This window comes from Mesocricetus auratus, unplaced genomic scaffold, assembly GCF_017639785.1.
Source record: "Mesocricetus auratus isolate SY011 unplaced genomic scaffold, BCM_Maur_2.0 Super-Scaffold_100007, whole genome shotgun sequence".
Classification (NCBI taxonomy): Eukaryota; Metazoa; Chordata; class Mammalia; order Rodentia; family Cricetidae; genus Mesocricetus; species Mesocricetus auratus.
Genome location: NW_024429191.1, coordinates 28,419,568 through 28,446,899, shown reverse-complemented (window position 1 = coordinate 28,446,899; position 27,332 = coordinate 28,419,568). Strand labels below are relative to the sequence as shown.

The 27,332-nt window shown below is 43.0% G+C and overlaps 1 long non-coding RNA gene across 1 annotated transcript; it reads left to right on the top strand.

Annotated features, from left to right (window-relative positions):
• Positions 1-3,077: 3,077 nt before the first annotated feature.
• On the top strand, positions 3,078-9,438 carry LOC121141127. The gene is made up of 2 exons (XR_005878037.1): positions 3,078-3,139; positions 8,801-9,438. It is a non-coding gene; the product is annotated as an uncharacterized LOC121141127 (long non-coding RNA).
• The last annotated feature ends 17,894 nt before the right edge of the window (positions 9,439-27,332 follow it).

Sequence of the window (27,332 nt, the reverse complement as noted above, 5' to 3'; positions counted from 1 at the left end):
TCTCTGCTCTTCCCCTATCTCCTCATGGTGAGCTCTAAGCCACGTTTCGACTGCAGTGGCAGTGTGGTTATTTGGTTGCTGTGCGTTTAGCTTCAATTACTTAGGCTGGCCTCTGTCACCATAGCAAAGTCACACTTGATTCTTATCGTAATTAATAAATATACTGTGAGGAGATACTTTGAGACCCTGTGAATGTCTCTTTCCTTATCAACCTGTCACTTGCTAGAGTTTCAGCAGCCATTGATCTTTCATGCTTGAATTAATTACTACTATCATGGTTGTCAAGGTGTTCATCTTACTCAAGAGATTATAAAATGTTGCTATTTATTTTTACTTACACACGTACACATACACCATGTGTGAGTGTGTGTGAAAGCAAGTGTGTGTATGTATGTATGTGTGTATGTATGTGTGTGTGTGTGTGTATGTATGTATGTACGCATGTATGTATGTGCACAGGCCTGTGCACATGTGGAGGTTGGAGGAGGACATCATGTGTCCTGCTCTGTCACTTTCCACTTTATTTTCTGTAGACAGGGTCTCTTGTTGAACCTTGGCAGCCATCAAGCCCTAGCAATCCTCCTGCCTCTGCCTTCCACAGCAACAGGGTTATAAGTATGAATGAAGCCATGCCCATCTTTTTATGTGGGGGGAGATTAAAACTTAGGCCCCCTCATGTTTATGCAACAATTGCTCCTATCCACCGAACTATCTTCCCAGTCTTTGCCCGTGTCTATTTGTTTATTAAGAATCAGTTATTTTATATGCGTATGTGGTGCTTGAATGTATGTGTGCATACCGTGTGCATGCAGCAGTGGGCAGAGGCCAGAAGAGGTGTCAGACCGCCCAGAACTGGAATTAACAGGTGGCATGAGTTGCCATGTGGGTGTTGAGAACCCAAGCTGGGTCCTCTGCCAGAGCAGTAAGCATCATAATTAACCACTGAGCCATCTTTTCAGCACTGTCTGTATTTATTTCTTTATAAATTTAAAAATCGTTTCATGCGTGCGGGTGTTTTGCCTGTGTGTGTGTCTGTGTACCACATGTGTGGGTGCCTGTAGAGGCCACAAGAGGGCATTATAGTCTCTGGAACTGGAGTTGTTGCTGGAAGTTGAGCTTAGGCCCTCTAGCAGAGCCACAGTTGCTTTTAATTGCTGAGTCAACTCTCCAGCCCTTCTGTTTATATGTATTTTAATGCTCAGACTTTCCCAATTTGTTCAGTGAGAGTTTCTTCAATTTAGTTTCTTTACCTTTCTTTTCCTTCCTTCCTTCATCCCCTTCCCCTCTTTCTCTTTTTTATTTCTTCCTTTCTCTCTCTCTCTCTCTCTCTCTCTCTCTCTCTCTCTCTCTCTCTCTCTCTCTCTCTCTCTCTCTCTCTCCCTCTCTTTCTTTCTTCAGACACCTCTTCATCATTGTTTTGAACATATTCCATGCTCATCCCACTCAGTCCTCGGATTCAGTGATTTAAAGACAGCATATTTAAAGAGAACAAGTTCCTCAGTTTGTTTCATATGTACACCCTAGGCAGGCAGACCCAAGAATTCCCACTGTTACCAGTTATCAATTCCAAAAGATGTGGCGTGATTATTATAGCCACATAAGCAAGGGCTGGCTATAAGCTTGAGCATTCTCTTTTGTTTGTTTTGCCCTGGCTGTCCTGGAACTCCCCCTCCAGTCCAGGATGGACCCTGAACTCAGATCAGCCTGCCTCTACAATGCTGGGATTGTAGTGCTACCCCAGCCCTGTTTAAACTCTTTTGTTGTTGTTGTTTTTTATTTTTTTTTAACTTTTTTTTTTTTTTTTTTTTTTTTGGTTTTTCGAGACAGGGTTTCTCTGTATTGTTTTGGAGGCTGTCGGTCCAGCCTGGCCTCGAACTCACAGAGATCCACCTGCCTCTGCCTCCCAAGTGCTGGGATTAAAGGCGTGTGCCACCACCGCCCGGCTGTTGTTGTTGTTGTTAATTTGAGCATTCTTTATGGTGGAGGCCACATCTATCCGAACTGAAGGTTGTTGAGCTCCCCTAACACTCTCTGTAACACTCACGAGCTGCCATCATGGGATCTTTGTCTAGAGAGAAGACAATTTTCACACATTTCTCTATAACAGCAACGGAAGTAAAAAGACACTAGGTTTAGACTTCCCTTTATTGTATACAGGGGTGTTCATCACTCCAACCTTTAATGGCTGAACTCAAAATAGCCCATATTTTTGCATTGATGGAGAATGAGCCACCGAGGGCCAGGAAATATCCACTGTAACAACACTTCAGTCATGTAATTTAATATAATTACTAATTAAATGAAAAGAGAATAGAGTCCCTAACAACAATAACAATCACTGTACTTTTTGTTGGAGCATTACCTAGGAGAAGGTCTCCTGCAAGAGCCGTGTTTACAGAAGGGGCTGTGGCTGGCTCACTTTTGCTGAATAAGGCACGGGGACTGCTTTGGGGGCAGCCGCACACCTCATCTTATATCCCATCTCTACTGCCATTCTTGTGCGGTTTCAAGGAATTTATTCGCTAGTGCCGAAGGCAGCATACCATTGAAAATCAAGGTAGGGAACAGGTGGGGGGCACTTGTCAGCCACTTTATTTCAGCACAGAGAAGGGCTCAAGCAATCACCTTGTCCTTGGTGAGGGTCACACTGACACTGTCTCGGGAAGGGTGAAGTTCTTTCTCAAGGATCTGTGAGTGTATGTGTCCTTGTTGAGTGGCTTTCAGTGGGAACATGTAACAGTGTACACGGAGCACTAAGGGGTATAGAAGAGAGACACGGCATCACTGACAGAAACTTTAAGAAAATTCCATTTCTGCTGGGAGCTGAAATCAAAGAAGACTTTGACCAAGCAACGGATGGAGGGAAGGATGCTCCAGGCTGTAGATAAAGGCTGTGCGCGAGTGTGAAACCCAGTTGTTTTGAGAAACTAAAGGAGTTTCAAAGTGTGTGGAGTAAGTACACAGAGGGGGAATGTGTCTTCTGAAGGTCATTGAGGGTACGAACATTCAGGTGTTGGCTCGCATTTGAGAAACAAATGGCAATTTGTATTTGTTTTCTTTTTTTTTCTTTCAAAGCTACGGTCTCGTGTAGCCTAGGCTGGCTCAAGCTCGCCATGTAGCTGAGGATGGCCTATTACAGGTGTGTATCACAACATCCTGCCCCTGTTTCTGATCTGTTTTGTTGTTCCCATTGATACTAATGGACAATAACTTCGTATAAGCTGCAAGTTAAAACAGCAGAAAGCTTTGGAAGTGAGGGACTCACTGTTTATTTCTTGGAAGGTTTATCTTCTCGAAGTCAACTAGGTCTGATGATCTTCAGAAGACATTTTGTTTGTTTTTACTTTTTTCCTAACAAAGGAAACTGTGTCTTTAAAGCACTTTTCAATTTCTCTCTGGGCTTCCCTTCTTCCCCTGGTTTCTTTACTCCTAACGAGCTAACATAAAGCAGTCCTTTGTCTTTTAAGCTGTTGATTTACCCTGAACAGAGTGAAGGCAAGATGTTATTAAAACAAAACAAGTTCCAATTGAGCTGCTAATAAATGCTGAAATGCACCCACATCACCGTATTGATTACCTCCTGCCAACAAAGGCAAACACAAGCTTGTAAGGCAAGCTGCCTGTGGAAATGAAAGGTTTAATTAGATGAAAACAGGATGAGCTAGAAGATCTGCCTCACGTGGTCATCAGACGATTGCATTTCATAACTGGCTCTTTGAGACGGGCCCTTCTCTTGAGCCTTTTTCACTTGAAGATTTCCCTACGGTGCATCAGGACGAGTGCATCTCTAGTAAATTTCCCCCTGAGCGCTTCACCAGCTCAGGGTTGCGGACTAGAATGAGGCCTGTCAGGCCATAAATCAGGTGTGATGCAATGTCTTGGAATTCAGAGTTAGCAAACCAGAGCAGGAAGACTGGTTCTTCTGCAGCCCAGGCCCATCTCCAAATGTTGAAGATGGGAGAAGAGGCTTTGGCGGAACAGGTGAGAAGAGGCCCATAAATTCCTAGATTCTTCAGAACTCCAAGTGTCTGGATTGAAGCCTAGAGCCTGCAACTGTACTGATATTTAGTGATGGGAGTGTATTGAAAAGCCAGTGTTCACTGCACGGGAGTGCTTCTGACTCCCAACGGTTGTATTGAAAAGCCAGTGTTCACTGCACAGGAGTGCTTCTGACTCCCAACATTTGTATTGAAAAGCCAGTGTTCACTGCACGGGAGTGCTTCTGACTCCCAACGGTTGTGTAGCTTTTCAAGACAGTGGGGAAAACAGCAGTAGAAGCATTGCCTGAGGCAGCCATGTAGCTCTCAGCTGCATACAGGTTTTGCTGCATGAGGCCCCAAGTGCATCATTAACCTTTGAAGGATGAGTTTCCTCATTCACACATGTGGATGTGGAGGGTGGTTTGTTAGGAAGATGGAATGCGATAGTGTAAATGATTCCTTTCACATGGTAATTGGGTACACAGAGCACTAGGACCATCGGTTCTCACAGTAATAGTTCACTATTCATATTTACAGACCCTGAGGAGACATCGTTTCTTCTATTCATAGCAGCTTGGCCAGGCTTTATACCTCAGGTTCCTCTGAGGCAGGGGGTGTAGCTGAGTCATAGGGTGATTGCATAGCATGCCCAAGTCTCAAATTCAATTCCAGCATCATTTATACAACAATAAAAAATTAAACGTTAAAAATGTTCCTCTGATGTAGCGATGCATGCATTTAATGCCAGTACTTGGGAGGCAGGGGCAGGCAGATCTAAGAGGATTGCTTTAACATATCACATGATCTAGATTTTAAAGCACCCTTATAAGATTGGGTACTACTGTCTATACCATAGATTAAGAAGGAAGATCGCAGAGTCTGGACAGATGGTGAAGTGGTTAAGAGAGTCAGAAGTTCTGGATTTGACTGGCAGCATCCACGCAGCAGCTCACAACTGTCCTAACTCTGATTCCAGGGGGAATCTGGCACCCTCTTCTGGCACCTTCTGGCATTGAACACATGTGGTGCAAAGATACACATGCAATCACTATATGAAATAAAGGAAGTCCCTGGTGTGCTTAGTAGGACACACCTTTAATCCCAGCACTCGGGAGGAAGAGGCAGGAAGGTCCCTGTGAATTTGAGCCCAGCCCGGTCTCCACAGTGAGTCCTGGGCCAGCCAGAGTTACTTGGTGAGACTGTCCAAAAATATAAATGAATAAATAAAAATTAAAAAGATTCCTGTGCATTAAAGGATCATCTATGTTTCAGTTCTTAGACATTCAGTGAGGTTTCATAGTCATCTCACAAATATATATTTTATTTATTTATTTATTTTTTGGTTTTTCGAGACAGGGTTTCTCTGTGGCTTTGGAGGCTGTCCTGGAACTCGCTTGGTAGTCCAGGCTGGTCTCGAACTCACAGAGATCCGTCTGCCTCTGCCTCCCGAGTGCTGGGATTAAAGGCGTGCACCACCAACGTCCGGCTTACAAATATATATTTTAAAATATTGAATTATTTAAACAATAAGCTTGTTTTGGGATTGTACAAGACTAATAGCTGCTCACAGGTATGAATGGTGGTCTAGAGCGCAGGTGCAGGACTAGACAGCTGGTGCCTGTGGTCTCTAACCCTGCTGGCTCTCTCATTGCCACTGATGATGAAATGACTGGACTGCATGAATCAGGTGAGTTAGTGCTGGCATAAGGCCTAGCACAAAATACATGGTCAACAAATCCTAACTAGTACTGAACAAAATATATATAGCAACCCTAACCCAAAAGCAAACAATTAAAACCCCCCCAGAAAATCCAAGAGTGCTTTTTTTCCCATGACCTTCCATAACTACTGTAAGTTCTTAGAAAGTACACACTGGGGGCTGGAGAGGTGACTCAGAAGTCCTGAGTTCAATTCCTGGTGCCCTCTTCTGGCCTGCAGGCATATATGAAGGTAGAATGTTGCATAATAAATAAATCTTTTTTTTATTTTTTAGTTTTTGAGACAAGGTTTCTCTGTATTGCTTTGTAGGCTGTCCTGGAACTCGCTCTGTAGACCAGGCTGGTTTTGAACTCACAGAGATCCACCTGCTTCTGCCTCTGCCTCCCGAGTGCTAGGATTAAAGGCGTGCGCCACCAACGCCCGGCATAATAAATAAATCTTAAAAAATAAAGTACATACTGTGTGAGCAGCAGTGCCTACATTATGGGACAAACATACTTACTACTCAGCCCATTTTGTGTACCTTGAAGGGGACTCCACGTGGTGGGGGCTCCCTTTCAGACCTGAATTAGGCACAAATCACACCCAAAACGCCTGTTTTCACAGAGAGATCCTTTGTTAAGAAAAGTTAAAGTGGTTGCTTTCTGACTCAGGCAGAAAACAGCAGCAAATGACATTGCATGTGTGATTTTTAAGAGGAGAAGAAGGGGAGGTCTGTGTTAGAATGGGCTAGGATGTGGTGGTAAAGGAGGGACGGGACAAGGGGGAAGGGGGCAGGGGTATTTGTCCCAGAGGGACAATGGAATGCCTCTGGGTGTGGCACATGGGATATGGGGTTTATAAAGGTAAAATGGGAACCCCCGTGTTAGGATGTGGTGTTTAATTTTAATTGGGCATGTTAATTAGGTGAGGCTTCTGATAGCTGGACTTCAGTACTTTGATAACTTGGACCTTGGTAGTCAGCCTCAGGAGGAGGAAGTGGCCGAATGAGGGAATAGACCCTGGTGGCTAGCTTTGGGAATGTAACCTAATGGTTTTTAGCAAGGCAGAGGGAGTGCGGGAGAAGGAAGGGCAAGGTCCCTCAGGGCCATGTGCTCCAGTGGGCTGGAGTCCTTCAAACCTAATGAGTCCTCCTTTAGTATGTATTCATCTTACCAGGGAGCCCCACTAAAGCTGGCAAAGACATTAGCATATATCTGGAAGCTGTAAAAGGGTTTCGAATGTTTGCTCTGTTTTGAACATCACAAACCAGCTCTGCGCTTCGCACATGTTATCTCACGTGGTTAATACATCAGTTCCGGTTCTTTCTCTCCCCCTCACCCCTTCTTTTCAGACGAGCAAATAAGATCAGTGAAGTTAGGCAATTCCTCCAGTATCACACAGACATGGAGCTAAGATTCACAGTTGGTCTCTTTGACTTCTAAGTTGACATTTTCTTTATTTATCTCCCCCTTGCCCCCCAAGACAGGGTTTCTCTGTATAACAGCCCTAGCTGTCCTGGAACTAGTTCTGTGGCACAGGCTGGCCTTGAACTCACAGAGATCCGCCTGCCTCTGCCTCCAATTGCTGGGATTAAAGGCGTGTGCCACTATGGCCCAGCTCAAGGTCACATTTTATGTACGACCTTACAAGCCTGATGCTGAATTAAGAGTAGTCATCCCACACAAAACAGAGACAAATGATCTATATTTTATACTAGACAGCAACTCCCATACTCTGGGTTCAGACTTCTTAACACAATAATTTGACATTAAAGCTAGAGTTTCTGCTATGTATTTTTTAAAAAAAAATTATTCATTAATTTTTTACATTCCAATTCCAGTTCCCCCTCCCTCCTTTCCTCCCACTCTCCTCCCCCACCTCCCATCTGCTCCTCAGAGAGGGTAAGGCCTCCCCTAGAAAGTCTACTAAGTCTGTCCCATCATCTCATTGAGGCAGGACCAAGGTACCTCTCTACCCCCCACATCCCTGTGTCCAGACTAGGCAAGGTATCTCTCCATACAGAATGGGCTCCACTAAATCAGTTTGTGCATTAGTGGTAGATCTTGGACCCACTGCCAGTGGCCTCATATATTGTCCCAGCCACACCATTGTCACCTATATTAAGGGAGTCTAGTTTGGTCTTATGCAGGTTCCCCAGTTGTCAGACCTGAGTCAGTGATCTCTCACTAGCTCGGGTCAGCTGATTCTGTGAGTTTCCCCATCACGGTCTTGACTCCTTTGTACATATTATCACTCCTTCCTCACTTCAATTGTACTCCAGGAGCTTGGCCCATTGGTTAGTCGTGGGTTTCTGCTTCTACTTCCATCTGTTTCTGGAAGAGGCTTCTGCTACTTATTAAACAGCTTCCCAAGAAGTTCTGATAGCTTCTCTTTAAGAATAGATTTATTCGCCGGGCGGTGGTGGCGCACGCCTTTAAACCCAGCACTCGGGAGGCAGAGGCAGGCGGATCTCTGTGAGTTTGAGGCCGGGCTGGACCAATAGCCTCCAAAACAATACAGAGAAACCCTGTCTCGTAAAAACCAAAAAAAAAAAATAGATTTATTCATTTGTGTGAGTGTTTCGATCGTATGCGTGTGTGTACCATGTGCAGGCCTGGCTCCCATGGAGTCGAGAAGAGGGAGTCAGAATGCCCTGGACCTGGAGTTATAAATGCTGGCCAGCCACCGTGTGGGTGCTGGGATCAGAACCCAGGTCCTTTACAAAAGCAGTGATTTCTCGGAACTTCTACATATCCCTTTAGCACCTCTAACAGGTTATTCCTAAAAGCTGTGTTTTTATTATCAAGCATAGGCATGCACGTCTGTATGTGGGTATGTGCCGAGGCTGGAGGCATCAGATGCTGCAGCTGGAGTTACAGCTGTTGGTGAACTGCCTGGCATGGGTGCCGGAACAGAGCTTGGGTTCTCTGGAAGAGCTGTAAGTGCTCTTAAACACTGAGTTCTCCAATGGCCTTTAAGAAGCCCTTAGAGTGTCTGTCTGTTCAGACCATTTCTCCATGCCTTCTTACACTGAATTTGTGTGACACTGGGGCTGTGTTTCTTTACTGTCTGGCCCCTTCTTATAAAAATAATGCAAATCATTCTTGTTTTTTTTCAAGTGGAATTTCAAGTCAAGAGGAGCAGATGAGCAGTGTCAAGGAAAACACCCTTTGCAGACAGTGACAGGACCTGTCCTCCAGAAATGAGGCGACAAAGATCACATAAATGTTTAATTTTACTGTGCATATTAATGTAACCATTGAACACACTTGGCTCCGAAGCAAATTACTTGTCACAGAATGAGGATGAGGGGCACGTGCTGTGTCTGGCATGTACTTACTTACATGCAATAGACAAAGAATGGAAACAATCTTCATGTCTTCCCAATGAAGAAAAAGAAAAAAAGTACCTGTATATAATGCAAAACAGTTCATCTTAAAACAGATGGGATCTTTCTATTGATACCAACATGGATGGGACTGAAGATTAATATAAGCCAGGCACAGGAGGTGCATACTGTCTTATTGCACTCATGTGAGGACTGTAAAATAGCTGTTGAGGGCAGAATGGTGGTTACCAGATTCTGGAGAGAGTGGCTGGGAAAAGTTGACTAGTGAGTACTATGCTATAGTTAATTTAACACAGGCATGAAGTTCTGTATTCTAGTGTGGACTACAGTGACTGTGGACAATGGTGATGCACTGTGTTGTGATGTTTAATCTTGGCTGTCAACTTGATTAAATCAACTAAGAGACAAGCCTTTGGGTGGGTCTGTGAGGATTCACTGGGGACATCGTGGCACCTTCCAGTCTCAGTCCAATTATTAGGAGGCCCAATGGAAAAGCTGCTGCTTCTCATCTGCCTGCCTTCACCCTTTGTGGTTGAGTCCATCTTCGACATTACTGTCTCTGCCATCATCCTTCAGTGACCTTGGAGCCCAGCTTTTCGGGCTTTCCAGTGTTGACTGAGACAGTGGCTCTCCAGGAATCCTCCAGTCTTCAGTGCTAGATTGGAATCCCTGAGGCACTCATTCTGGTGGACTGAGCAGGTATGGGGTTCTCAATCTCTCCAGGGTAAAGACAGTCATTGTTGGACTACTCAGGCCATAAGTGTAAACTAATCTAATATATCTCCATTTGTAATATATATTTTTTCTGTTCTCCAGAGAACCCTAATGCAGACACACACACACACACACACACACATTTTTAAATGATACAAGAGGGTCTAGAGAGATGGCTTAGAAGTTAAGAGCACTAGCTGCTCTTCCAGAACCCAGGTTTGATCCTAGTACCCATATGGTGACTCATAACCATCTATAACTCCTGTACCAGAGATCTGATGCCCACCTCTTGCCTCCCTGGGCACCAAGCATGGATTTGGTATACAGACATATATATATATATACACATATATGTATATATATATAGTTTTTCTTTTTTTTTTTTGGTTTTTACGAGACAGGGTTTCTCTATATTGTTTTGGAGGCTGTCGGTCCAGCCTGGCCTCGAACTCAGAGATCCACCTGCCTCTGCCTCTTGAGTGCTGGGATTAAAGGCATGTGCCACCACCGCCCGGCTTATATATTGTTTTTAAAGACAGGGTTTCTCTTGTGTCTTTGGAGGCTGTCCTGGTACTAGCTCTGGTAGACCAGGCTGGTCTCGAACTCACAGAGATGTGCTTGCCTCTGCCTCCCGAGTGCTGGGATTAAAGGTGTGTGCCACCACTGCCTGACTACAAATAAATATTTTAAAAAGCCATAAGAAAAGATTCTGAATGCCGCCTTTGAATAATACATAATATTGTAGATGGACATTTCTGACTGCCAGTTCACAAATAACAACACGGAGACTTACTAATTATGAAAGTTTGGCCTTAGTTTAGGCTTGTTCTTATCTAGTTCTTATAACTTAAACTAGCCAATATCTTTTTTCTTAGTTAAAGGTTTTATTGCTGTGAATTTATTGCAATTCTCATAAATAAAACATTTAATTGGAGATTTAATCTTACAGTTCAGAGGTTCAGTCCATTATCATAATGATGGGAACATGGAGGCATGCAGGCAGACATGGTGCTGGAGCTGAGAGTTCTACATTTTGCAGACCAAAGGAAGTTGATTCAACCCATATCTTTTAATCTGTGTCCTTTTCTGTGACTTGGTTAGCTTTATTCTGTAATGCCTGCCCATCCTGCTTCCTTTGCATTTGGCTGACAACTCTACGTTTCTTCCTCCCAAAGGCCTCTCTGTCCCCAGAAGTCCCACCTAGCCTCTTCCTGCCTAGCTATTGGCCATTCAGTTCTTTATTAAGCCAATCAGAAGGTACCTTAGCAAAGATACATCTTTACAGTGTAAGCAAATATTCTGCAACACAATATGTATGTGCCTCATTATGAGCCTTGTTCAACAGCTCTGCTGGCAACTTTTGCCTGTAGCTCAGGGGTAAATGAGACCTTTGAGAGAAGCTGAGGAAGGATGAAGATACTAAATTCTAGTGAGAAGAAGGGGAAATAAATACTTTAAAAATAGATTCAGTGTATGTGTAGTGTGTGTGTGTGTGTGTGTGTGTGTGTGTGTAAGTGCTTGTGGAGGCCACAAGGGGGCATTGTATCCTCTGGAGCTGGAGTCATAGTGGGTTGTGAACAGCTCTATGTGGGTGCTGGGAGCTGGATTCAAGTGTTTGTTTTTGTTTTTTTGAGACAGGGTTTCTTTGTGGCTTTGGAGGCTATCTTGGAACTAGCTCTTGTAGACCAGGCTGGTCTTGAACTCACAGAGATCTGCCTGCCTCTGCCTCCTAAGTGCTGGTATTAAAGGCATGCACCACCAATGCCTGTCCCTGGACTAAAGTCTTGTGATAGAGCAGTAAGCATTCTTAACTGCTGAGCCATCTCTCCAGCTCCCAGAAAGTAAACACTTTCTGAAGTTTTCTGATATACTAGGTACTCAAATAGCATAACTCACTACTTTTGGGGTGAGAGGCAGAGAAATTGAAGGAGTCTTGGGAAATTTTTAGCATTACAGTCTTGGAGAATACTTCTTTCTTCTGTTGAAGTGGGAATCAAGAGTTTTATTCTGTCCACATTGTAAAGAGCACACTATACATCTATACAGGTTCCCCAAAATGACCTGGGCTGGCCGGGGTGGGGAAGGCCCTGTGTGTTCATTTGTTTCTTCAGGGTGGTTGTGAGAAATGTAAAAATTGTCTTAAAGGACAAAAATCCTCCCCCCCCCAAACACTCTGACACTGTGCTAACATGACATTCCTCTCTCCAGCTCTGTGCCTAGCATTTTCATTTTGAGAAGCTCTGAAGTTCTCTCCTGCCCTTTCTAAGCAGAAGGGAAAACAATTCAACAGGAGGATAACCATTCTTACTGTTCACTGCCAAACTGCGTCTGCAGACATAGTTTTAAAAGCAGATCTATAAGGTACATGCAGTTTTCAGAGCAAAAGCCAGTGGGGTGCAGGTAGGGGAGATGGTTCAAAGACTGTATGTGCTCACAGGCGAGGACACCTATGCCCGGGCTAAAGGCTGTTGTTCAGATTGTTGGAGACCACTAAAAACCAGAGCCATCTCGGTCCTGCCCTTTTGGAGCCAAGAGAAAAGAGGGTGGACTTGTTAGGATTCCCCAGATCATTGCTCAGGAGGGTATGCACCCTCCTGCCCATTGATAGGGAAGGTTTTGTCAAGGTTGGATGTGGGTGCCCAGCTGGGAGAGAATGGTCAAAGGTCAGCAGAGTGGGATGTCAGGCTGGGCATCAAAAGATGAATTCTGTCTACCTCATACTTTGAGGCTTGGTCCACTGCCTGCAGAACAAGTAGGGCATAACAGTTGCTCCCAGAGGGTGTTCCATAGATATAGAATATCTGGAACAGGCAATTCCCCAGGGGCAGAAAGTGGATTATTGGCAGCCAGCAGAAAGATTGGGGGAGAAATGGCTTCATGGGATCTTCTTTTAGGGTAATGCAAATATTTTGGACCTAAATAGTAGTGGCTATTGCCTATGAAATGCTCCTAAACTGCACAACTTAAAATGGCAAATTTTATATGGATTTTATTTTAAAAAATAGAAGCAGAAGTAAGTAAAATCCATTCTCAGGTGACCTATGCAAAGCAGCTGACCCCAGACAGACTCTGTGGCTGGTGGAACACTCTTGACTGAGTATCATGGTATGCAGAATTCTCAGTCCCTTTGATCCGCTCTGTCCTTACTGCTGGCTGAACCAACAGATCTTGCATCAGCCCTGAGTGCGGATGAGTGTGGGTTTTCTGAGGCTTTTGGCCTAAGTGTGGATCCTGACGCTGATGGTGTGAATTGGATGCTGAGTAACCTCTCAGCCTCTGTTTCCTCACTTGCCAAATAGTAGTGGCACTCTCCCTTGTAGAGTTTTCTATAGCATGGACTGAGTATGGAAAATAAGTGTCTCAAAGTGGCACATGGCATGGCCCTCCAGTGGAAGTGGATATTATCAGTAACAATTCTATTATCTCTTATATATGCCTGAGCATGGATGGCAAAATCCAGAGCTAGCAAGATTGGATTTTTCAACCAAGTCCTTTAAACAAAATCTCAACCCTAACAGCCTACTACAAAAGGTGGTGGATGGCCATTGATCGCCTGTAGATCTTCATCTGGGGTAGAGCCTTGTTAGTTTGCCCCATCCGCACTGTCATGCGGATGGATGATTTTTCCATTGTTCAGGTCTTGTTTAGACAACCATATTTTTCAGACTCTAAGGGTACAGTTTCCTTGTCATGTCTAGAGCTAGCAGTAAGTGCCCTGATCTTTGTCCCTTTAAAATCTTCCTGCTTATTTGATGTTCCCTGAGCCTTAGGTTTAAAGATCAACATTTCACTATCCATTCTCTGCATTTTGACCAGTTGTGGCTTTCTGTAATAGTCCCTCTTTACTACCGAAGATGCTTCCTTGATGAAGGCTGAGATAGACACTCATCTGTGGGTATAAGGATAAGCATTTAGAATGCAGTTAGAAGTCGGTTACTGGTTTAGAAAAATAGCAGTAGTAGGCTTTCCTCTAGAGTCCGTGACCTCTCTACCCACAAGTAATTGGTCAGTTTTGCAATATCATGCATGGCTTTCCTTCTGTTGAGTATGTGCTAAGTCCTGTTAGACATATGTTGGTTACTTCCAAGACACAAGTGCTGCTATTGCACCATTGGGGAACCGCTTGCCTGGCTGCCTATTGTGCTTCATTGGCTTTGCCTCTGAGGAGGACTATTGATTCCCCTCCCTCCCTTGGTAGCTTGTAAAGTGCCTTTGGATACTGTGAGAGATAGTCCTCAGTGAAGAGGCTTGGGAAGTCATTTTAAATAGCTATTTACAGGGAGTTTGCAATGGTGTGGGAATTATATGTCATTATGTAATAATCTCAAGTGGAAAAAACATCAAACTTGTACATACAGTTTGGACTCAGCTATATTGAAACTTCCCTAATATTACACTCAGAAAAGTGAAAAAAAAAACTAGGAGGAAATTTCCAAAATACACAGTGGCTGTCTTTTTAGTTTCTAGAGCTTACTAGTGTTACTTTAATGAGAGTGTATCTCTCTTTTAACAGAAACCCTAACTATATGAAAAAAGAAAAAAAAGGAACCATTTTCCAATGGAAGAGTTACCTATTATGCACCAGCTAAACCAACAAGTTAGAACTCCATAGATTCTTAAGGCTGCAGAATGTGAATGTTGCAAGCGATTTTAAAGATTTTCTTTTGGGGAGGAAATCACAGATCCTTTTGGGAATCTTCTGGAAACTACAACTTCTCAGAACATATTATTATAAACATGCTGTCATTGAAGTGACTTCTAATTTTAAGCTACAGAATGCTGCCCTAAATGCAGCTTAAGCAATTGAGTCCTATCCTTGTTTGAGATTTAGTTTTTCAGGTGCGCGCTTGTGTGTGTGTGTGTGTGTGTGTGTGTGAGAGCATGTGAATGTAGAGCCTCTGAAAGCTAGAGGTGTTGGATTCCCTGGAGTCAGAGCTACAGGCAGTTGTTAGCTATACATTGTGGGAGGTGGTGACAGAGCTTGGGTCCTCCGCAAGAGCAGTAGGTGCTTAACTGCTGTGACGTTTCTCCAGCTCCCTCCCACGCCCCATAATTGTGTTGGCTTATGGAGCTAAAAGCTTCAGGTATCAGGTGATGCCTGGAGGCACTTGAACAGCTCCTCCAATGCTCTTACTTCTCCAGTCTCTCCCTTGTGCCCCCTCCATTGTTAGCTGTGTCCCCAGGCTGGCTCAAGGATACCAGTAGAAGCTTTGGACCTCCAAGTCCAACATGAAACACTGCCTGTTTCTGCATCCCTAGCAGATTTGGTTTGATTGTACGGTTTAGACACATGATCATCCTTGTGCTACAACTTTGCTCAGGAAGAAGCTCTCTGGCTAGATCTCACTCTGCCTTAAAACCAACATGGAGTTCGTGTCTCTGGGACCACATTGTTTCCTAACAGAAACTAAGGGTAGTGCTGTTCCAGTACACACAGCATCCTGGACAAAACTTAGCTGACTTTTTTTTTGGGGAGGGTGGTGGTGGTGGTTTGATAGGGTCTTGATATATTACCTAGGCTGGCCGGAAACTCAAGATTCTCCTGGCACAGTTGCTCTAGTGCTGGGATTCCAGGATTGAGCTACTACATCCAGCTTATTTAGCCTCATTCTTAGACTTCCTGGTTCCAACTTATGCACTGCATGTTAAGAGTACCCAGTCTGAGCTGGGTGACAGTGGTACATGCCTTTAATCCCAGAACTTGGGAGGCAGAGGCAGGTGGATCTCTGTGAGTTTGAGGCCAGCCTGGTCTACAGAGTGAGTGCCAGGATAGGCTCCAAAGCTACACATAGAAACCCTGTCTCAAAAAACCAAAAAAAAAAAACCCCAAAAAGCCCAACATCCTCAAACACCACCCTCCCCCAAAACACACACACACACACACACACACACACACACACACACACACACACACACAAACCAAACTCAAACCAAAATAAAACAAACAACATAAAGTACCCAGGCTGACCCAGTCCTCTTTGCTTAGGATGAGGGTTCAGAGGCTCAGGGGAGCTTACAAATACCCAAAGCTTCCTAGAAGAGCAGCAGGGTTCTGGACCCCAAACTCCCTCTGCATATGGTAAGTTAGAGATGACTAATAACAAGCAGGATACTGAACAGTGACTTACACCCAGGTTCCCCAGAGACCCAGGATGGATACATTTGATGAAGAACCAGGAAAGACCTCATATCAAGGGATGGAGGACATAGAGTGGATTGGGCTATATCAAGCTGCAGCTGGAGGCTGCCCATGTGAGAGACCACAGAAGGAAAGTGATAGAAATGAGGAGACGGGGAACGATTCTATTACTCATGCCTCTATCTTGAAGATAATCACTGTAATTTTCCCCTCTAAAAAATGCTGCTTGTTTGGAGGCAATGGCTGTATTCTAATAACCACTTGCTTATGAAATGTGCAGTAACTGGATTGGGGTGTGAATTATTAAACTGTGTGGGGTGTCATTTCTTGCCAGGTGTTTAATGATTATGTTTAAATGTGTGGGGCTTCTCTATCTGCCTGGAAGATAATACTCCTAGGAAGAAAGCTGCTTAACCCCGGGTCAGGGTGAGGGTGGCTTTTTGAAATAGTTGTGTTGAATATGCTCTTAGGAACACTGAAGTCCAGCTGCCTGCCCACCTGCCTGCTTGCCTGTCTGTCTGTCCAAGACAGAGTCTTGTGTAGCCAAGGCTGGCCTGTTGCCTGATAGGCAATCAAGGATGACTTTGAACTTCTCATCCTTTGGCCTCTACTGTCCAAGTGCTAGAATTACAAGTCTGAAACTCCTATATCTGCTTTATAGTGTGTTGGGGATTGCATTCAGAGCTTCAGGCATTCTAGAGAAGCACTCCACCAACTGAGCTACATTCCTATCTGCCTCAATTTAAGACAGGAAAAACCCATCATTATTGCCAGGAACCTAGCATAAGATAATTGGCTAGGCCCAGGGTACTTGAACATCCTATGGAGTGTTTTTGCTCAAACAACCTGAGCTATAGAAGTGGCCTCCTGAAGGAAAGTTGGGGAGCATTTTACAGGAAAGGGGAGAGGGAAGCTGCATAGGTGGGAATTCACATATCCACTATACTGTATTCTTTCTTTATTCTTTTTTTCCAGAAAGATTTAGTTTATGTGTATGGGTGTTTGCCTGCATGTACATGTATGTATTGTGTATGTACCTGGTGCCTGTAGAGGCTGGAAGATAGTATTGGATCCCCTGAAAATGGAGTTACAGATGGTTGTGAGCCACAGTGTACAGGGAATCAAACTTGGGTCCTCTCTCTCTTAGAGCAGTGCGTTCTCTTAACCCCTGAGCCCTCTCCCCAGCCCCTGTAATTCTTGATCATTTCCCCTTTGAATCACTGCTATAATCTCCCTGCTTTCCCTCAAGCTTTCCTCTTCTTCCCCTTTGAGCCCATCTCATCCGAGATGCCAGATGATCACCATTCATTCCTTTTCATTCATTTTCTCTTTATGCTCTCCTACACAGAATCTTCCAGGGGCCTTCAATGTCATCAGAGGTCCAGCCTTATTGTGCAAACCGACCCTCCCCAGCCCTTCTCCACAGGTACAAATTTGATCCATTTACTTATTTGTTTTCCTAGTGCAACAGTTGTCTTTGACTTAGGGTCTAGATCAAACTCAATCTCTTTCAAGTCCCTTTCTAGATGTCTTATTATTGGGAATTTCCCAGGGTCTGGGAACATTGTTCTCCATTTCCTCCCTCTTACATCAGGTTAGAACTTCTGTAACAAAATGCTACAAAGTTGATGGTTTAAACAGCGGGAATTTGTTTTCTTGTAGTCCCAGAGGCTAGAAGCTCTTGATGAGGCATTTGCAGAGGTTTCCTGCAGCTTCAACCTTTACCTTGAGGATGCTATCTTCTTCTCACCTTGAGGATGCTATCTTCTTACTGCATCCTTACTGACCTTTCCTCTGTGCGTGTATTTCCTCTATGCATGCATTCCTGAGGCTTTCCTTACAATGACAATAGTCATAGTGCATTAGGAATGCCCTGATGGCCTCAGTTTATTTTCACTACATCTTTGAAGGACCTATCTCCAAACTCAGTCCTATGGATTAGGGCCACCACATAATCTCATTTAATCCTAATTATCTCCTTGAAGATGCTGTCTCCAGATAATGTTTTATCCTGAGACACCGTGGAAATGTAACATGTACATATGAGTATTTCCTAGGGTCAGAATTCAATTCCTAGTAGCGCGAAAGCATCTCCATTTTGCATTGTTAATATGTGTGTGCTTATAACTCCCTTAGAAGATGGAAGTTCCTTGAAGTCATGGGGCTGTCAAAGCTACTCATTTGTATTTTTAGCACTCATTTTGTTTAATATAATTACTTAGACAGTGTCTAATTTTTTTAGTTGAAAATAGACTTTTATACAATATATTCTGATTAAAGATTCTCTTCCCCCAACCCCTTCCATATCTCCCCACTTCCCCACCCATCCAAATCCAAACCCTTTCTCTCTCTCTCATTAGGATACAAGAGACATCTAAAAATAAAGTAAGATAAAAACAAATCAAAATAGGACAAGACAAACAAATAGTCAAAGAGAAAGCCCAAGAAATGCATTCAGACCCCCAAGACACATACATTTACACATATGGAAATCCCATATAAACAATAGTGACACGAAGGTGTGATGGCCCACACCTTTAATTCCAGTACTGGGGAGGCAGAGGCAGGCAGATTTTTGTGACTTTGAGGCCAGCCTGTAGCTCTAGGACATCTAGGGCTATTACACAGAGAAACCCTGTCTCAAAAAACCAAATAAAAAGTGACTAAACATTTTACTGAATGAGTAAATGGTTAGATATAAGACTTTCTCATTTCCCAAATTCTCTCTCTCTCTCTCTGTCTCTCTCTCTAATAATCCAGTTATATAGTAGTGGTACACTGGGCTTTATGGAAAAGAATACTTTTGCACCAACCCTGTTGCTGTGTAGTTATGTGATCTTAAGTGTCAAGGGTTTTTTCCTTGTACATCACTCCGGGTCACTGTTTGCTTAACTGTAAAATGGAGATGGTAATGTTTTCCATTTGTCTCACATGGTTTCTTATGAGTATTAGTGAAATCACTGAATCACAAATAGGTACCTTCTGCATACCAGACAGTGTTCCAGGCACAGGGGATACAATAGGAGCAAGCTGAGCAAGATTCCTGTCTACATGGTTGTTGAAAGATGAGTAGCAAGCAAGATCACTGATATAGAAGATTTTTTAAGAAGGTGCTATGTTCTGTGAAGACATTAACGCAAAGGGCACCGTAGTAGAGGCTTAACTCCTTTAAAAGGATGTCCAGTGACCTAAGGAGGTCATATTTAGTTGAGATATGAAGAGGGGGAAAGAAGTTCCATTGTGGGAGAGAGACTGAAGCAGAGGGAACAGCGAAGGCCCTGGGGTTGGAAGGGTGAGAGTGAATGCTGACATAAGCTGGGGAAGTAGTAACATGCCACATGGGATACCAGGCCAGTGTGCAAGGCCTTTTGGGCATACACATGAACCCCTGGAGTGCATTGTAGTGTTGACTGTCTTAGTTACTGTCTTCTTCCTGTGATAAAATACTCTGACAAAAGCAACTTAAGAGAGAAAGTGTTAATTCTGGCGTACAGTTCATGGGTACCATCTGCCATGTTAAGAAAGTCAAGATGGCAGGTGCTTGAAGAAGCACATCACATTTACAGTCAGGAAGAGGGATAAATGCATGGCAGAGCTCAGCTGTTTTTCTCCATCTTACACAGTCTAGGACTTGTATCTAGGCAATGTTTACACTCACAGTGGGTGAGCCTTCCCACCTCAGATAGCCTACTAGCCCACCGTGACTCACCATGGTGGATTTATTATTTCTTTTTGAGACAGGTATCTAGGTGTAATCCTAAAGTCCTGGAACTTGCTCTGTAGACCAGGCTGGCCTTGAACTTGCTTCCCAAGTGTGGGGATTAAAGGTGTGCACCATCACACCCAGCTTCTGTGTTGGAATTTAAAAAAGAGATTCATTTTATTCTGCAGCGTGTGTATATGTATATGTGCACATGATCATGAGTGTAGAGTGTAGGCCTCTTGGAGGCTAAAGGAGTTAGCTGGAATTACAAATGATTATGAGACACCTGATGTGTATACTGGGAACTCATGTCTTCTGAAAGAGCAGTGCATTCTCTTAACCATGGAGCTATCCCTCTAGCCTCCTGGAATAAGATTTGGTTCAACTAGTGAAGCTTCTACATCTGAAACCTTGGGAATATCAAATGGGATAGCCAGTGGTGACTTTTTTTTCCACGAGAAGTTATCAATTATGAATGAGCAGACAATCAGAGATCAAAAGACTCCTATTTCCCCTAATGAATTACTGGATTTTAGAAAGCGATGAAACAGAGCTGGCAGACATTTTTTAAAGGAGAGGGTGAGGGATTTGAAGCTGGATGTATAAGGCTTTGGATCAAAGAGACTTTCTGTTTTTGTTCCAGAGTCTTGAACAGATTGTGCACAAGGGCCGGAGGGCTGGAAGTTATATGCTGGGACACCTGAGAGAGTTCATGGGCTGGTATCGTAAGAATGTGTGTCTTCAGTCCAAAGAACTGGTGGTCATCTTACATCAGATGTCAGACTCTCTTCTTTCTCTGCTTTGGTATCTATTAGTGTCCTCCATACCATCAGTTCTCCTAAGATTTTATCAGAGGAGAGTGCTGCAGGAAGATTCCCTGAATATCCCAAGAGGAAACATTGTCCTTATGTCTGTGTCCTCGATGCTTTTCTGGTTTTGTTTCTCTAGGGAGGCGGTGGAAGCTGCTGTGATTATTTTCTCAGTGTCTCTGTCCCTGCCTGTCTCTCTCTATCTACCTGACACCCAAACCCTGCAGTAGCTGCATGCCCTCTATCACCAGAATCCCACACATTCATATCCACAGAGATAGGAAGAAAATCTTGTGCATATATATTTGTCTATTTAAAGACAGAGAATGACTCAGGATTGTAACTCTTATATACCCAACAAGCTACCGACTAATACACATTCAAAACACACAAACTATTAGAAAATATAGATACCAAGAGAATGAAATTCACCTGCTGTACAAGGTGTTTCCTTTTAAAATTAAATATTAGCCTTTAAAAATTAAGAGTAATCTACACATAGGAAAAGATACTGGAATACTTCAAAAGGGCCTGAAATATAGATCTAGGGTCCCTTGTCACTAGTTTGACAATCTAGTTCACTTGAGACAGGAAATTCCAGAAACTTATTGACTATACAAGTATACATCTCAATGTATATTTTCTGAAAAATCATGATGGAGGATAAGTCACAAACTGTTCTTTGTCTTATTTTATGAACAAAACCTTTCACTTGTCTATTGCTGAACCACCAAACTAGTGCCATGCTCAGAAACAAAGAAAAACATCTCAACCCTCCCCCAGAGTGTGTTCAACTAGGCAGACATTGGTGACATTCTCAGTTTTACATAGTTCACGAGTAGTGATCTTGACACAGGCTGATTGTAGTCCATCTCATGTGCACATCCTCTTCTTGGCGTCATACTTGGTTTTATTTCCAGTATTTACTGGTGGGGGATGGGGACAGTTTCCCCCTTTTTTTAGCTAGGAGTTACTTGATGTTGAGAGTCTTGTGAGATGACATGGTAAGGAATGGAACCAACCATGATGATGGAGAAAGGGATCCTTCCCCATTTTAAAACTTAGTATAGTTCAGATACCTTTCCATGATAGAACATATAGAATATGTCTTTAGAATGACAAACACTCACTATGTACTATGTGCAAATTATCGATGCTGTGCTGATGTGGGAATATCTCTGAAATGCACATTGGAGCAAAGAAGAGAGTCAGAAAGAAAAAGGTCACAGCACTACTGGGAAATGGTACTTCATTATTCGGGAATCTGTCATGTTTATATATTTATGTTATCTTTGTGGAAGGAAGTGACAAGTTAATTAATCTGTCTTCTCTCTAACCAAGCATTCCCACTGCACAAATCCTCTTGGCATGCTGAATTATCATCCTCTTGATGCTAGCAGTGGCCCCAGTCACAAGCCTTCATGGCAAGTGGATTCAGCTGTTATTCTGTCTTAGGACCTCACGTCAGTGAAGAGCTGCTTCCTGAGGCCTGAATGGTGCTGGTTTTGGGAGCAGCAGGTGTTTAGGTGAGTTCATGCTTGTCATTGTTGAGGTGCCCTTGTGTTAACTTTTCTTTTTTTTTTATTTATGTGTGTCTCCGTGTGATTCTGTACTTGTGTCTGTGTGAATGTATGTGCATGTGCATATGTAGGTATTGCTGGAGGCCAGAAGACAGCAGCAAGTCTCCTGGGGCTGAAATTGCAGTTGACTGGGGCTATCCATTGTGGGTACTGGGATCTGAACGCCAGTCCTCTGGACTAGCAGCAAGCACTTTTAACTGCTGATCCATCTCTCTAACTGCCCCATGTTTGTAACATGAAAATTAAAAGACCCAGGGGCTGATATTGGGGCTCAGACTTCAAGCTGAAGATCAGAGAATCAAAGCAGCCAGTCACTAGCTCTTGCTCTACCTCAGAATGAAAGGTGATCCTGGCTTTGTAGTCATTCTCTTTTGTGCCCTCTTCTTTTTCTGTGAAACCTCAGACTATAACCTCTCCTCAGCGTGGCTGGAGAATCCTGAGACTTCAATGTCTTTGAATCTTCAATGTGGCTGGAGCAGAAATGCCTGATACTGACTACTGAAGACCCTGCTTCTATCTTTTATACCCCTCTGGTGCTGGGATTAAAGGCATGTAATCCCAGGTGTTGAGATCATCTTTGTGTGAGTGTTTCTCTTTACGACTGGATCAGTCTTGTGTAGATCTGGGTGGCCTTGACAGAGATCTGTCTACCTCTTAATCCTGAGTTCTAGGAATAAAGGTACATACCACCACCCCCTAGCTTCTGGCTGCTGGAATTAAAGGTGTGTGCCTGCTTCTATGACTTGTGGCTGACTTTGCTTTCTGAGTCCTCAGGCAAGTTTTAATAAATCATAAATAATATATCACAACACGTGTTCTTTAATCAGTATGTGGATGATACAGGGCCTTCTAAAGGGTGGAGTTCAGAGCAGGGACTCCTCCTGCTGAGGTCTGTGGGTGGGAGTACATGCTGTTAATGACTGTACTGCATACAGGATCACACCCAGACAGTGGATAATGGCTCTTGCTTTGAGTGACTAGTGAGTTCTTCCCATGATCTCTCCTGCCCTGATCCAATGCAAGGACAACCCTTAGCCCAAACCCCATGCATCCTAAACAAGGCTTGGGCTAAGTACAGCAGGGACCTCAAGAATACCACTCCAGAGCAGACATGAGAGGAAATGTGCCAAATATATTTTTAATATTTTGAGTGTTATCTTGTGTATGAGTCAATAGTCAATGAAAACTGTGCCCTTGCTTCTAATAAGAATGTTTGGGATGGGCAGTGATGACAAGGACAAGACAAGCACTATGGGAAAAGCAAGCCCAGTTGATGGGCGATGAGGCTTCAGGTTACAGTTCCTTCATCAGGTGGCATGTTGTGAGGGTGGCTTCAGTGCCCTCTGACTTGGAAGCCTCACCCAAGGACTTGTCTTGATGGCCTTAGTTTATGTGGGCAGATCTACCCCAGTGTGCTGTCACCTGGTAGCAGCCCAGATAAAAAGGAGCCTTACTTTTTTTTTTATTCTGAGTTTGACTTTCCCTCTCACCACTGGGCTTATTTATTATTCCTCTGTTGATGTCAGAACCTGAATTTCCAGGCTTCTAAGGTTAACCAAGGACCAGCGGTTCTCCAGGAACCTGGTTTTTAGCACCAGATTGGAACTGCTGAGGGCATTCTACCCTGTGGCCTGAGCATGCAGATCTCCAGTGTGAGCCAGCCATTGTGGGATAACTTGACTGCTGAAGCATGCATCCTCAAGGACCATCAGCTTCTCAGTGCTCAGGTGTGATTCAACTGTTGCCGTTACTTCAAAGGAATAGGATTTAATAAATCTCTCTCTCTCTCTCTTACACACACACACACACACACACACACACACACACACACACACACACACACCCTAACGGTTCTGTTCCTTTAGAAAACCTCAATGAACACACATGTGGGGAGCCATCTTGATCCCTTTGTCACTTCCACAACAAGAAGCACCCTTTCCAGGAACCCAGCAACAGACAAGTTGGAGTCTTGAAGGATGGTTACGAAGCAACCACTACCAGCCATGGTGTCTTGAGAGAGATGCTTAGTTGCTCAACTATGCCCTGCTGAGACCACATAGAACATTAGAAAGATTCAGAGTTGATGCCAACTCTTATTCCTTTGTCTACTCACATCAGCAAATTCTTTCTTCTTTCACAAAACCTGGAACTAAGTAAACTTAAATGAGCCAGATGGACGTTAAGTAAGTTGCTTTTTGTAGCTCTTGAACAATGGGAACAAAACTGTAATCTGTGTCACTGAGAAGCATCAGTTAGTCTGTTTTCTCTTCCTGGCCTTTTATCACATGAATATAAATATAATGGTCATAGGTATGTGGTTATGTGTACATACACACATAAATAGTTATACATACATATGTGTGTATGTGTATGTGTGTGTACATGTATTTTGAGACAGCACCTCACTATGTAACTCAGGCTTGAAACTGATTTTCTGCCTCAGTCTTCTTAATGCTGGCATCATAGATATGCACCACATGTTCCTTTTAAAAATTAGATTAGGCTTAGTTAGTTTATATAGTTTTCTGTTATGAGAAGCTTTTTCCTTGAGAAGGAGCCGTTCCGCCAGCCTGGTTCCAGATCCGCATCAGTCCCAAATAAACACACAAGACGCTGTATTAATTATGAAGCTGTTGGCCTTGCTTGTTTCTTACTGGCTAGCTCTGACTTAAGTAATTACCCCATAATTGTTAATCTAAGTATGTCTCTTACCGGAGAGGTTTCCGGGCTTCCTACCCCAATGGCGTTACATCTCGACTCCCTTGTGTTTCTCCTTCCCAGAGTTCTCCTGGACTCCTAATCCCTCCTATCTTGGTTCCCTATAGGCTCAACAGTACTTTATTGACATAAGACTTCCCCAACAGTTTTCTGTTGTTTATACTTTAGTTAAATTTAGCCAATGATAAATTATTTAGTATTCTTCTGGGGCAGAATAATGTTTATGTAATATTTCATCTCAAGGCTATAGCAAAACTTATTTAATGGGTTTCCTACTTTGTTTGATACAGGGTCTTACTATGTAGCCCCAGCTTGCCTGAACTTGCTGTATAGAACAGGATAGATTCAAACTCACAGAAATCATTGACCTCTGCCTCCTGGGTGCTGGAATTAAAGGCGTGTGCTACCATGTCTAGCTAGTTTTCCTGTTTTTGGACACTGGTTTCCAAATCTTTGCCAATATAAGTAACTAGATGATGAACAGTCATATCTTTTCACACATATCCACATTGGAACAAAGAATTTCAACTTCAAAAGTATCTCTTTTCTTGTTCACATGCCAACACATTTTCAACGACATCATTACCTTTAATTTTCCCATGGTCTTTTCACAGCAGAACACCTTCTTAAATGATTCTGAAAGCCTAGAAGCTCAATAAAAAATCCAGCAGCCGACCAACAGCCCTCATCTCTGACTCATGGGCTTTCCAGACCACAGGGCAGATAATGGCTTCTGCTAATAGCTCCCAGGTCTATAGGTATAGTGCCAGTGTCTAACAAGAGGTGGGCTTTTTTCCCTCTCTTGCTTCTCTTAGACAGGCATAATCTGAATAAGATGCTCATATCTGCACCCATAAACTGTGGGTCAGGTAAAGTGGATGACAGACCCTATGCATAATGTGAAGAAGAAATTTCTAGAAAATACAACCTGTTGAAGCTGGGCATGGTAGCATAGGAGAATCCTTGGGGTTCACTAGCAAGCCAAGCCAAAGTTCTAGATCAGTGAGAGAAGCTGTCTCAAGAGGAAAAAAAAAAGATAGTTGACTACTCTTGAGGAATGACAGTAGAAGTTGACCTCTGACCCCTACACACATGTACACATGTGCACACATATATACATTCACTAGGTATGTGCACATTCAGAGAGAGAGAGAGAGAGAGAGAGAGAGAGAGAGAGAGAGAGAGAGAGAGAGAGAGAATGAGAGAATATGCATATTGGCCAAATCAACAGGATCTATAACACCATAACAATTGAGTTCAGGAGAACAGGATTCAAATCCAGGTCCTGCCATTAACTTGATGACTGAATATTGTTACTTAATCTCCATCTCTAGGACTTGCCATATTCGTCTTTGAAATGAGACAATTGCCTTACTTCATTCCAAGAGTCCTTCCAGTGTTCTCCTTGTGAGAGGTAAGTTTGAAGCTCCCAACTGGTACTTCTGTCTCAGGACATGTCTGCTCTGGCTAGCAGCTTTCTTCAGTCTGTATTTATTATGAGTTCCCTGACTGCTGTCTCTGTTCTACCAAGCCATAATGAAGACACTGACCATAGCTAACTGCTAACTACCATGAAGGATGTGTGTGAGGGTCTCTTGCTTTATGCTGTAGGTAAAACATGAGCCAATGTAGGTAATCATTTTTTCCATCAGTTCTGTGATACTATTATGATTCCAGATGTATTTTTTCACTACTGAAAATATGAGATATTAGGAAACCTTTAGAAGTCATTTAGTCTAGGGGCCCTAAATTTATGTTCTACAATTGTGCTAAAATTATTGGAAGAAATATTTACATGTGATCTATTAAAAACCTAGTGCATAATTTATAGAGAAATAAATATTAAAATGCAGATTAAGTGTTCAGTTTGGTAAATTAATAACTTTGTCAACCAACACCAAAACAGTACATTAATTATTTCAATTACATCAGAAAGTCACTCTCTGTGACTCTTTTAGTCCATCATCCCCCTGGCTCCCCTTACCTCATCAACCAGTTTCTTTAAAAATTTTTAACTAGTACATATCAATTCTATAAAATCATGTTTCTCATTGTGACAATTATTGTTTGATGAATAAAGCCTGATTGGTCAGGCAGAATGATCTCTGGTTACATTTTCTTGCAAAGGATATTTATTATTATTATTATTATTATTATTATTATTATTATTATTATTAATTACATGTATACAAGTGTGTCTCTGTGTGTTTTGTGCGTGTATGTATAGTGTCCACAGAGGTCAGAGGTATCAGACACCTATCCAGGTGCAATTATGAGTGACTGTAAACTGCTGTACATGGGTGCTGGGAACTTGACTCAGAGCCATTTCTTCAACCAGAGCCATCTCTTCAGCCCAAAAGATTTTTTTTTTACAGCTGAACAATGCTTCATTGTCATACACACACTACATTTTAAAAATCTATTCATCTGTTGATGGGCGCGTAGGCTGATGTCATGACTTGGACATCATGATAAGCATGAATATGCATGTGTCTCTGTGGTATGTTGGCTTATATTTGTTTGAGTACACAATCAGGAATTGTATAGCTCAGAAGAATATGGCATTTCCGATAGAGTTTTATGAGGTCACCATCAGTGTTGATACAAAAGGCATGACAAGAGGAAAGACTCCTGGTCCA